Below are 10339 nucleotides of genomic sequence, written 5' to 3'. Positions count from 1 at the left end.
CTTTTTTTAGCAGTACCTGAGTTACCGTACGTTTGTACTTAAGTAAAATATTTGTTCATTGAAATCTCGATAAATTACATAATATTCAAAGAAGATGGAAGCTAAAAACAGCTTTCTCCACCATTCTTTTTGTCTTACAGTCCCTGTCATAAAGGAATCGGCCTAGGTCGGCTTTTCTTCTAATTGGTTTGATAAGTCCCAACAAAATTCCCCTCCTGTGTCAACCTCTTCATTTCAGAGTAGCAATTGCAACCTACGTCCTTAATTACTTGCTTGGTGTATTCCAGTCTTAGATTTCCTATACCACCTATACCCCTATACCAGTTCAGCTCCCTCTGGTACCGTAGAAGCTGTTCCCTCCCTGATGTGTTGACAGATGTCCTACCATCCTGTCCCTTCTTCTTCTCAGTATTTTCCATATATTCCTTTTCTCGCCGATTCTCTGGGGAACACTGTCATTCTTTATCTTTTTTTTGTCATCAGTCTTCTGACTGGTTTAATGCGACCTGCCACGAGTATCTCTCCTGTGCTAACCTCTTCATCTCAGAGTAGCACTCGCAACCTACGTCCACTATTATATGCTGGATGTATTCCAATCTCTGTATTTCTCTACAGTTTTTGCCTTCTACAGCTCCCTCTAGTACCACCAGAGTCATTCCCTCATGTCTTAACAGATGTCCTACCATTGTGTCCCTTCTCCTTATCAGTCTTTCCCACATATTCCTTTCCTCTCCGATTCTGCGTAGAACCTCCTCATTCCTTACCTTATCAGTCCACCTAATTTTCAACATTCGTCTGTAGCACTACATCTCAAATACTTCGATTCTCTTCTGTTCCAGTTTTCCCACAGTCCACGTTTCACTTCCATACAATGCTGTACTCCAGGCGTAGATTCTCAGAAATTTCTTCCTAAAATTACAGCCGATATTTGATATTAGTAGACTTCTCTTGGACAGGAATGCCTTTTTTGCCATAGCGAGTCTGCTTTTGATGTCCTCCTTGCCCCGTCCGTCGTTGGTTATTTTACTGCCTAGGTAGCAGAATTCCATCTACTTCATGACCATCGATCCTGATGTAAAGTTTCTCGCTTTTCTCATTTCTACTACTTCTCATCACCTTCGTCTTTCTTCAATTTACCCTCAATCCATGCTCTGTTCTCGTTAGACTGTTCATCCCATTCAGCAGATCATTTAATTCTTCTACACTTTCGCTCAGGATATCAATGTCATCAGCGAATCGTATCATTGATAACCTTTCACCTTGAATTTTAATTCCGTTCCTGAGCCTTTCTTTTATTTCCATCATTGCTTCCTCGATGTACAGATTGAACAGTAGGGGCGAAAGACTACATCCCTGTCCAACACCCTTTTTAGTACGAGCACTTCGTTCTTGATCGTCCACTCTCATTATTCCCTCTTGGAGGGACCTGCCTCTCACTATAGCTTACCCCTATTTTTCTCAGAATTTCGAACATCTTGCGCCGTTTTACGTTTTCGAACGCTTTTTCCAGGTCGACAAATCCTATGAACGTGTCTTGATATTTCCTTAATGTTGCTTCCATTATCAACCGAAACGTCAGAATTGCCTCTCTCGTCCATTTACTTTTCCTAAAGCCAAACTGATCGTCACCTAGCGCATTCTCAATGTTCTTTTCCATTCTTCTGTATATTATTCTTGTCAGTAACTTGGACGCATGAGCTCTTCAGCTGACTGTGCGATAATTCTCGCACTTGTCAGCTTTTGGAGTCTTGGGAATTGTGTGGATGATATTTTTCCGAAAGTCAGATGGTTTGTCGCCAAACTCATACATTCTACACGCCAACGTGAATAGTCGATTTGTTGCCACTTCGTCCAATGATTTTAGAAACTCCGAGGGAATGTTATCAATCCCTTCTGCATTATTTGATGTTAACTTCAAAAGCGCTAACTACTATGGGACTTAACATCTCAGGTCATCAGTCCCCTTGACTTAGAACTACCTAAACCTAACTAACCTAAGAATATAGCACACACCGTTGCCCGAGGCAGGATTCGATACTGCGACCGTAGCAGCAGCGCGGGTCCCGACTGAAGAGCGTAGAACCGCTCGGGCACAGCGGCCGGCTGATGTTAAGTCCTCCAAAGTTCTTTTAAATACTGATTTTAATACTGGATCGCCTATCTCGTCTAAATCGACTACTATTTCTTCTTCTGTCATACAAATCTTCCCCCTCATAGAGGCCTTCAATGTATTCTTTCCAGCTATCCGCTCTCTCCTCTGCATTTAACGGTGCAATTCCCGTTGCACTCTTAATGTTATCACCCTTGCTTTTTATGTCACCGAAGTGCTGAGTCCGTTCTTCCCACAAACATTGCTTTTTCGATTTCTTCATAATTTCAATTCAGACATTTCGTCTTAGTTTCCCTGTACTTCCTATTATTTCATTCCTCAGCGACTTGTATTTCTTTATTCCTACTGTTAACCATGGTTTGTTCGCAATTGCCTTCTTTGTACCTATATTTTTCTTTCCGGCTACTGTGATGGCCCTTTTTAGAGATGTCCATTGCACTTCCTTTGTACTGCCTATTGAATTATTCCTTATTGATGTATCTATAGCCTTAGAGAACTCCATCTCGTCATTCCTTATCACTTCTATATCCCACTTCTTTGCTTATTGATTCTTCCTCACTAATCTCTTAAACTTCAGCCTACTCTTTATCACTGCTGTATTGTGATCTGAGTCTATATCTGCTCTTGGGTACGTCTTACAATCCAGTATCTGATTTCGGAATCGCTGTCTGACCATGATTTAATCAAACTGAAATCTTGCCGTATCACCCGGGTTTTTCCAGGTATACCTCCTCCAGAGTATTCACTATTACTAGCTGAAATTTATTACAGAACTCAATTAGGTTTTCTCCCCTACTTGTCCCAAGCCCATATTGTCCTGTAACCTTTTCTTCTATTCCTTCCCATACAACTGCAGTCCGTTCCCCCATGACTATTAGTTTTTCATCTCCATTTACGTACTGTATTACTCTTTCTATATTCTCATATACTTTCATCTTCAGCTTAGCTTGCGACTTCGGCATGTGTACCTGAACTATCGTTGTTGGTGTTGGTTTGTAATCGATTCTGATAATAACAACACTATCACTGAACTGTTCAAAGCAACACACTCTCCTTCGTATTCATAAAGAATCCCACTCCCATTATACCATTTTCTGCTGCTGTTGATATTACTCTCTACTCACCAGATCAGAAATCATTTCCATTTCACTTCACTGACCCCTACTATATCTAGATTGAGCACTTGCATTTCCCTTTTCAGATTTTCCAGTTTTCCTACCACGTTCAAGATTCTGATTTTCCACGTTACTATTCTTAGAACGTTATCCTTACGTTGATTATTCCATCTTTTTCTCATGGTAACCTCTTCCATTTAATTTTCAAAATTTTTTGTAACACGACATCTCAAACACTTCGATTTTCTTCTTTTCTGGTTTTCCCACAGTCCATGTTTCACTATCACACAATGCTTTTTCAAGGCCCATGTTTCACACTATTAGATTTCTCTTGGCCAGGAACTTCCTTTCTGCCAGTGATAGTCAGCTTTTGATGTCGTCCTTGTTCCGTCCATCATGGGTCATTTTGCTGCCCAGACAGCAGAATTCCTTACCTTGATCTGCTTCGTGATTACCAACCCTGATGTTAAGTTTCTCGCTGTTCTGATTTCTGCTACTTCTCATTACTTTCGTCTTTCTTCGACTGACACTCAGTCCATATTCTGTACTCATCAGACTGTTCATTCCATTCACCAAATACCGTAATTATTCTACACTTCCATTGAGGTTAGCAACGAATCTTATTGTTGATACCCTTTCAACTTGAATTTTTATTCCACTCTTGATCCTTCCTTTTGTTTCCGTTATTATGCCTCCGATGTATAGATTGAACAGTTTGGGTCTAAGACTACATCACTGCCTTACACTCTTTCAATCCAAGCACTTCGTTCTTTGTCCCCCTTTCTTAATATTCCCTCTTGGTTCTTGTACATTTTGTATAATACCCGTCTTTCACTATAGCTTATACCTATTTTTCTCAGAATTTGAACATCTTGCACCATTTTAAATTTTCATGTTTTTTCCATCTACAAATCCTATGAAAGTGTCTTGATTTTTCTTCACTCTTACTTCCATTATCAACTGCAACGTCAGAAACGTATCTCTGGTGCCTTTACCTTTCCTAGAGCCAAACTGATCGTCATTTAACACATCTTCATCCTCAAGTTCGTTTTCCATTATTCTGTATATTATTCTTATCATCAATGTGGAAGCATGAGCTCTTAAGTTTACTGTGCAATAATACTCGCACTTGTTGGCTCTTGCAAACTTCGAAATAGTGTGGATCATGTTTTTTCCAAAAGTCAGACAGTATATCACCAATATATTCTACACACCAACGTGAATAGTCGTTTTTTTGCCATTTTCCCCAATTATTTTAGAAATACTGATGGAATGTTGTCAATTACTTCTGCCTTATTCGATCGTAAGTCTTTCAAAGATCTTTTAAATTGTTATTCTAATACTGGATCCGCTAACTCTTTCACATCGACTCCTGCTTCTTCTCCTATCATGTCATTAGACAAGTCTTCCCTCTCATCCAGGCCTGCATTTTATTCCTTCCAGCTGTCTGCTCTCTCCTCTGGATTTAACAATGGAACTCCCGTTGCACTCTTACTGTTACCACCGCTAATTTTGATTTCACCGAAGGTTCTTTTACCTTATCAATACGCTATGTCAGTCCTTCCGAAAATCATTTCGTTTTCGATGTTTGCATTTTTTCCTGCAGCCATTTTGCCTTACATTCCCTGCACTTCCTGTATATTTCATTTCTATGTAATTTGCATTTCTGTGCTCCTGCAGTTCCCTGAAAATTTTTGTACTTCCTTCCTTAATCGACCAGCTGAAGTATTTCTTGTGTTACGCACAGTTTCTTCGCAGTTACCTTCTTTGTAGACCGGTTTTCCTGTCCAGCTTTTGTGAGTGCCCTTTTTAGAGATGTCCGTTCCCCTTCAACCGAACTGCCTACTGAGCTATTCCTTATCGCAGTATCTACATCTTCAGAGAACTTCAAGCGTATCTCCTCATTCTTTAGTACTTCTCAGTGCCATTTCTTTGCTCACTGAATTTTCCTGATCAATCTCTTGAACTTCAGCCTACTCTTCATCACTACTACATTGTCATCTATGTTTACATGTGCTCCAGGATACGTCTTCAATACAATATCTCATTTCCGAATCTCTGCGTGACCGTGATGTAATCCAACTGAAAGCTTGCAGTATCTCCCGGCCTTTCCCAAGCATGCCTCCTCCACTTGTGACACTTGAATAGAGTATTCACTATTACTAACTGAAATTAATTTTAGAACACAAAAGAATTCAGTTAGACTTTTTCCTCTGTCATTCCTGGTACCAAGCCCATAATCTACCGTAACCTTTTCTTTCACTCCTTCTCCTATAACCTCATTCCGGTCATCCATCATTATGATATTTTCGTCTCTCTTTAAGTATCTGAATTGTCCGTTCAGTATCTTCGTATGCTTCCTCTATCTCTTCATCATCGGCTTGTGCCGTTGTTATGTATATCTGAACTATTGTTGTCGGTGTTGGTTTGCTGTGAATTCTGACGAGAAGATCTCTGTAACTCAGCCATTCACAGTAACACACTCTCTGCCCTACTTTCCTATTAATAACGAATCCTGCTGCCGTTATATGATTTTCTGCTGTTGTTGATGTTACCCTATCCTTGTCTGACCAGAAATCCTGTCTTCTTTCCACTTCACTTCACTGAGCCCACTACATCTACACTGACTGAGCCTTAGCACTTCCATTTTCAAATTTCTATCACGTTCAAATATCTGACATTCCACGCCCCTACTCGTAGAACGTCATCCTTCTTTTGGTTATTCAATCTTTTTCTCATGGTCACCTCCCCCTGGACAGTCCCCAGCTGAAGATCCGAATAGGGACTATTCCGAAATCTTTTGCCAATGGAGAGATCATCGTGACACTTTTTCATTAAGGGCCAGATGTGGGTACACAGAATGTGTGTTTAATGCATTGGTTTCCATTGCCTTCTGCATCCTCATGCCGTTGCTCAATGTTGATTCTTTCATGTTTAGGCGCAGTTTCCCAACCCACGGACAAGCGAGTGGCCTCAAGCTCTGTCCATTCCTCCGCTCTCTTTGACACGGCCGTTGGCAGAATGAGGGCGACTTCTTATGCTGGATGTCTTCGTGCGCCACTGCTGATGATTTTTATTCAAAATGTAAGTGGTGGCAGGGTTCGAACCCGGGACCGAGGACGTTTTGATTAGTAATCAAAGACGCTATCTCTTTTTCCATTGTGTCTTTGGTTACAAATTATATTTTTTTACTTTTTATTTATTTTTTATTTTTCTGTTTTTCTTTTTCTTTTTGGCTGTTATCAGAGTGGTTTGGTACTATCACGGAATTCCGGTAGACTATAGTTACAGCATTATGGAATATAAGCTGCACAGGTGAGAAAAAAATTAATTAATATAACAGAATAATAAATAAAAAGAGAAAGGAAAAAAACCGACAACATACCACAAAGCACTAACCGGGGCTCATGCTATGTACCAACAATTTATTATTTAGTTTTTGTTCATATTTTATTAATTTTTTAAATTAATATTTATTTCGTTCTTTTTGTAATTTAAAAAAAATTTCTGTAGAATCTGAAAGCAGAAGAGCAACGGAATCCGATTATATTCTAACATATTCTTAATCTCAAACTAAGCCTTCCCACTAGAGAGAAATTCCAATTTAGTTGCAAGGGTTATATAGGCTCATATGTATTTGTACTTCATCTATAAACATTTTACATTTGAACGGGAGCGATATTGAAGAAAACAGGGAAACCAGGAGAGAACAAGCCGAACCAAAACCGACGGGAACATAAATAGCAAAGAAAACACCTATCAGCAGCAAAACTAAATTAAGCAACTCCTTGACGACAAAAAACAAGATTCGGAGTGTTAGCAAAGAGTTCTCGATAGCAATAGGAAGCATGCGCGATAAGCCGTGATCATGTACTGCCTGAAGGCCATATGATCTTGCCCCTCGCCTTCTACATCATAATGGACGAAGTGTCCCAGCAACCACATTATGATGCGGGCGCAATATGATGTCCGCAGTGCATACGTTCTCAGAATATTGAGTAAGTTCGCCATATGACCTCCACAAGGAAAACGATGTCGTGTCGTATCTTTGGACGTGCAACGACTATATAAAACCGTCTCGCTAAGCCCAATACGCGCATCGGCAAAAACAGAAGACTGATATTGAACGAAACTGTCGTCCAGGTTGTTTGCGGCGATTCTCTTTCAACTAGATTCAGGCAAGGGACCCTTTCCAACGAGTCTTTACGAATTTCATTGTGAGGATGGCTCTACGTAAAATATCAGACCCTAAATAGATCATAGCAAGACAGAAGTCACGAATGTGTTTTAACTTGAAATTTATGCCGGCAACATCAATAGCAATAGGGGGGTCAAAATTAGCAGGATGCACACAGACAAATAAAGGGGACTTGAATGTATGAGTTTCTTGAGTTATCGTCAAAACAATATATCGCACATACAGCACCTGTGTCTTCCTTCGTATATAAGCCAGACTCCCCCCCCCCCCCCCCCGAAAGAACGAATCTTCGTCACCACCTTACACCGTAAGCGAAATATATGTCGTTTACCTAAGAAACGACCAGACAATTGTTGTAGTTTCATCGCCATCTTGAAGGGAAGTGGATAGAGCTGGATTACGTAATAAGCTTCGCATAAGACATATGTATTCTGCATCCGTACTTTCGGAGCAGAGTGAAAGAACGTCTCCCTGAATTTTGTCCATAATGGACTTCCAGTTGAGCATCGCCATTTTGAGTGGACAATGATCAGTGATGATACCGAGAGACATATGCCGATCCACTACAGTAGCCCATGGAACAATCGCGTCTCCAAAACCTCCCAAAGTAAGAAGCCTACATTTAACTTCATTAACTAGTACACCTTAACTCCGACAATAATCACCGATTACAGCCTTCAGTTGAGGTGTCACCGCAGGACTGAGGAGCAGAACCATCAAGTCATCCGCGTGTGCTCGAACAGCTATAGTATCGTCAGAAAGCGTCCAACTTTCCTGCTAGGATTCCAGGATTCGAAGTAGGGGCTCCAGAGACAGCACAAACAAAGTCATTGACAGCGGGCTTCCTTGATGCACTCCCCGACGGATAATTATCGGGGGTGTCAGTTGGCCACTAACAACCACCGAAGCTGAAATACTAGTCAACAGATTTGAGAGCACTTGCCGTGTGTCAACAGTAAAACCAACTGTCTCCAGAATCCGGTGAAAAGCCTTATCAAAGTCCAAAAAAAGCAAGGGCACAAGGGACGGACGTTACAGCAGCAACGGAAACCACGCCACGACACTCGACTAGAGAGGTAAGAATGTTACGACCAGGTATGCAGCTGTAATGCTTTTTAACAATCGTCTCATTCAGAGCTCATATCCTACTATTAACTGCCCTCGCCACAGTGTTATAATCAAGGTTAAACACAGTAATTGGGCGAAAGCTATCAAGGGCAGCCGGTCCAGGGCGTTTCCCGAAACAATTTTCCCCAGTTTTAACGAGGTCAACACTACTTTCGCCTGTAATAGTTCATCCAAAAGGGACATAAAGGTAGCCCCCAACAGCGGCCAAAAACGCACGAAAATTGCCTTAGGAATCCATCCTCACGTAAATTGCCTTGGGAAATTTTGATAAGGTGATTCCACAATAATTTTATAAACTTCCTCAGATTGAAAGGCAGCTAAGAACGTTTCATTATGTTCAGGTGTAATTGTTGTATCCAAGGTGTTGACTAATAGATCGTAAAAGCTATCACTGGACGCATCGACGTCGTAGATGTATACATAGTTTTGGCGTAAGAGACGCGCTATATCAGCTTATGTCATTACGATACGTCCATTATTTGTCGTGACAGAGTGAATACAAGCACGCAGGCGACAGGCATGATGCCGAAGCAAGTGATGTAGGGAATTCACTTCTTCCGTCACCAATGAGCGTGGAATTGATCGCATTTTCAAACAGTATCATCTTCAAGGTCAACAATTTTGCCTTTACACAACTAACGACAGCAATTAGCATAACGGCTATCCCGCAGCAGGATGAAATAGCAAAATTCGAAAGTGCTCCGAAAGTCTCACGCTTTGGCAACATAAAATAGTATAAAAGCTTGCCTGAGTCTCAGTTTTGCCAGGTGTGTCCACCAGTCAAGGATGGAAGAGTACTTCCCAGTGGACCAGAGAATAGCCTCCCACACGGCTCGCATCACGTCATGAAAGAGAGGGGTCAGCTAGGTGAGCGACTTGTAAGATCCACGAAATGCAAAACAATTTAAGTGGTTGCCGTACAAGATTGACAATCGTAGTCACAGCGCAGTGATCCATAAAGGAAACAGTGATGACTTCACCATTAAGAATACTACCTCTTAGGCAGTCTGATAAGTAAACCTATTTAATCGGCTACAAGAAGTCGCTGTAAATTGGGTAAATTTATCTAACGTTGGGTATTAACATATCAAGATGCCTTTCACGCGTAAGCAGCTGGCCAATTCATGTAATTCACGAGAGATATTAAAATTTGGAGATTGATTTGGAAGAAGAAACACGCAGTTAAAATCACCATCCAACAGAATGCCCAGATGAACCTTACGCAACAAATAAACAATTTCCTCTTTATAAAAAGAGACTAGTGCCAGACGGCGCTTATAAAAGAACCAAGGTAAGATTAAAAAGTTGACAACGTTTACCACTGCCAGAATCCAACATTTCCAACACAGCAATAGGAAATCCTTCGCAAAAGCATAAGGCGATCCTCGGAGAATACTTAGATGCAACATTAAATATCACACAAAAACCAGGTAAGAAGAAATGCCGAAATAACAACTCCTGTTAGAATACTATGTCCGCACATGAATCATGAGTGAAGTGACGCAGCGAAGCCACTCGTAATTCTGAATCCACACGATTAACATTTAAGAAAAGGAACGAGTAGGTTTGAATCATTGACCACAGTTATCCAGGGATGTACGGAACGTACCGAGAAGAATTATATAGACAGCGAGTGTCGAGGTCCATTGTGGAGCCCACAGATGAATCAGGCATTGGTGGACAAGAACACTCCCTCATCACAACCATTTTTCTTAGATTTCTTACTTGCCAACGCACAGTCAGGTTGTATACTCTGTCTCTATCGGCTTCGTGGCATGGCGGTCTCTG

The sequence above is a fragment of the Schistocerca piceifrons genome, chromosome 1 (assembly GCF_021461385.2).
Source record: "Schistocerca piceifrons isolate TAMUIC-IGC-003096 chromosome 1, iqSchPice1.1, whole genome shotgun sequence".
In the NCBI taxonomy this organism is placed as follows: Eukaryota; Metazoa; Arthropoda; class Insecta; order Orthoptera; family Acrididae; genus Schistocerca; species Schistocerca piceifrons.
This window is presented reverse-complemented; position numbering follows the sequence as displayed.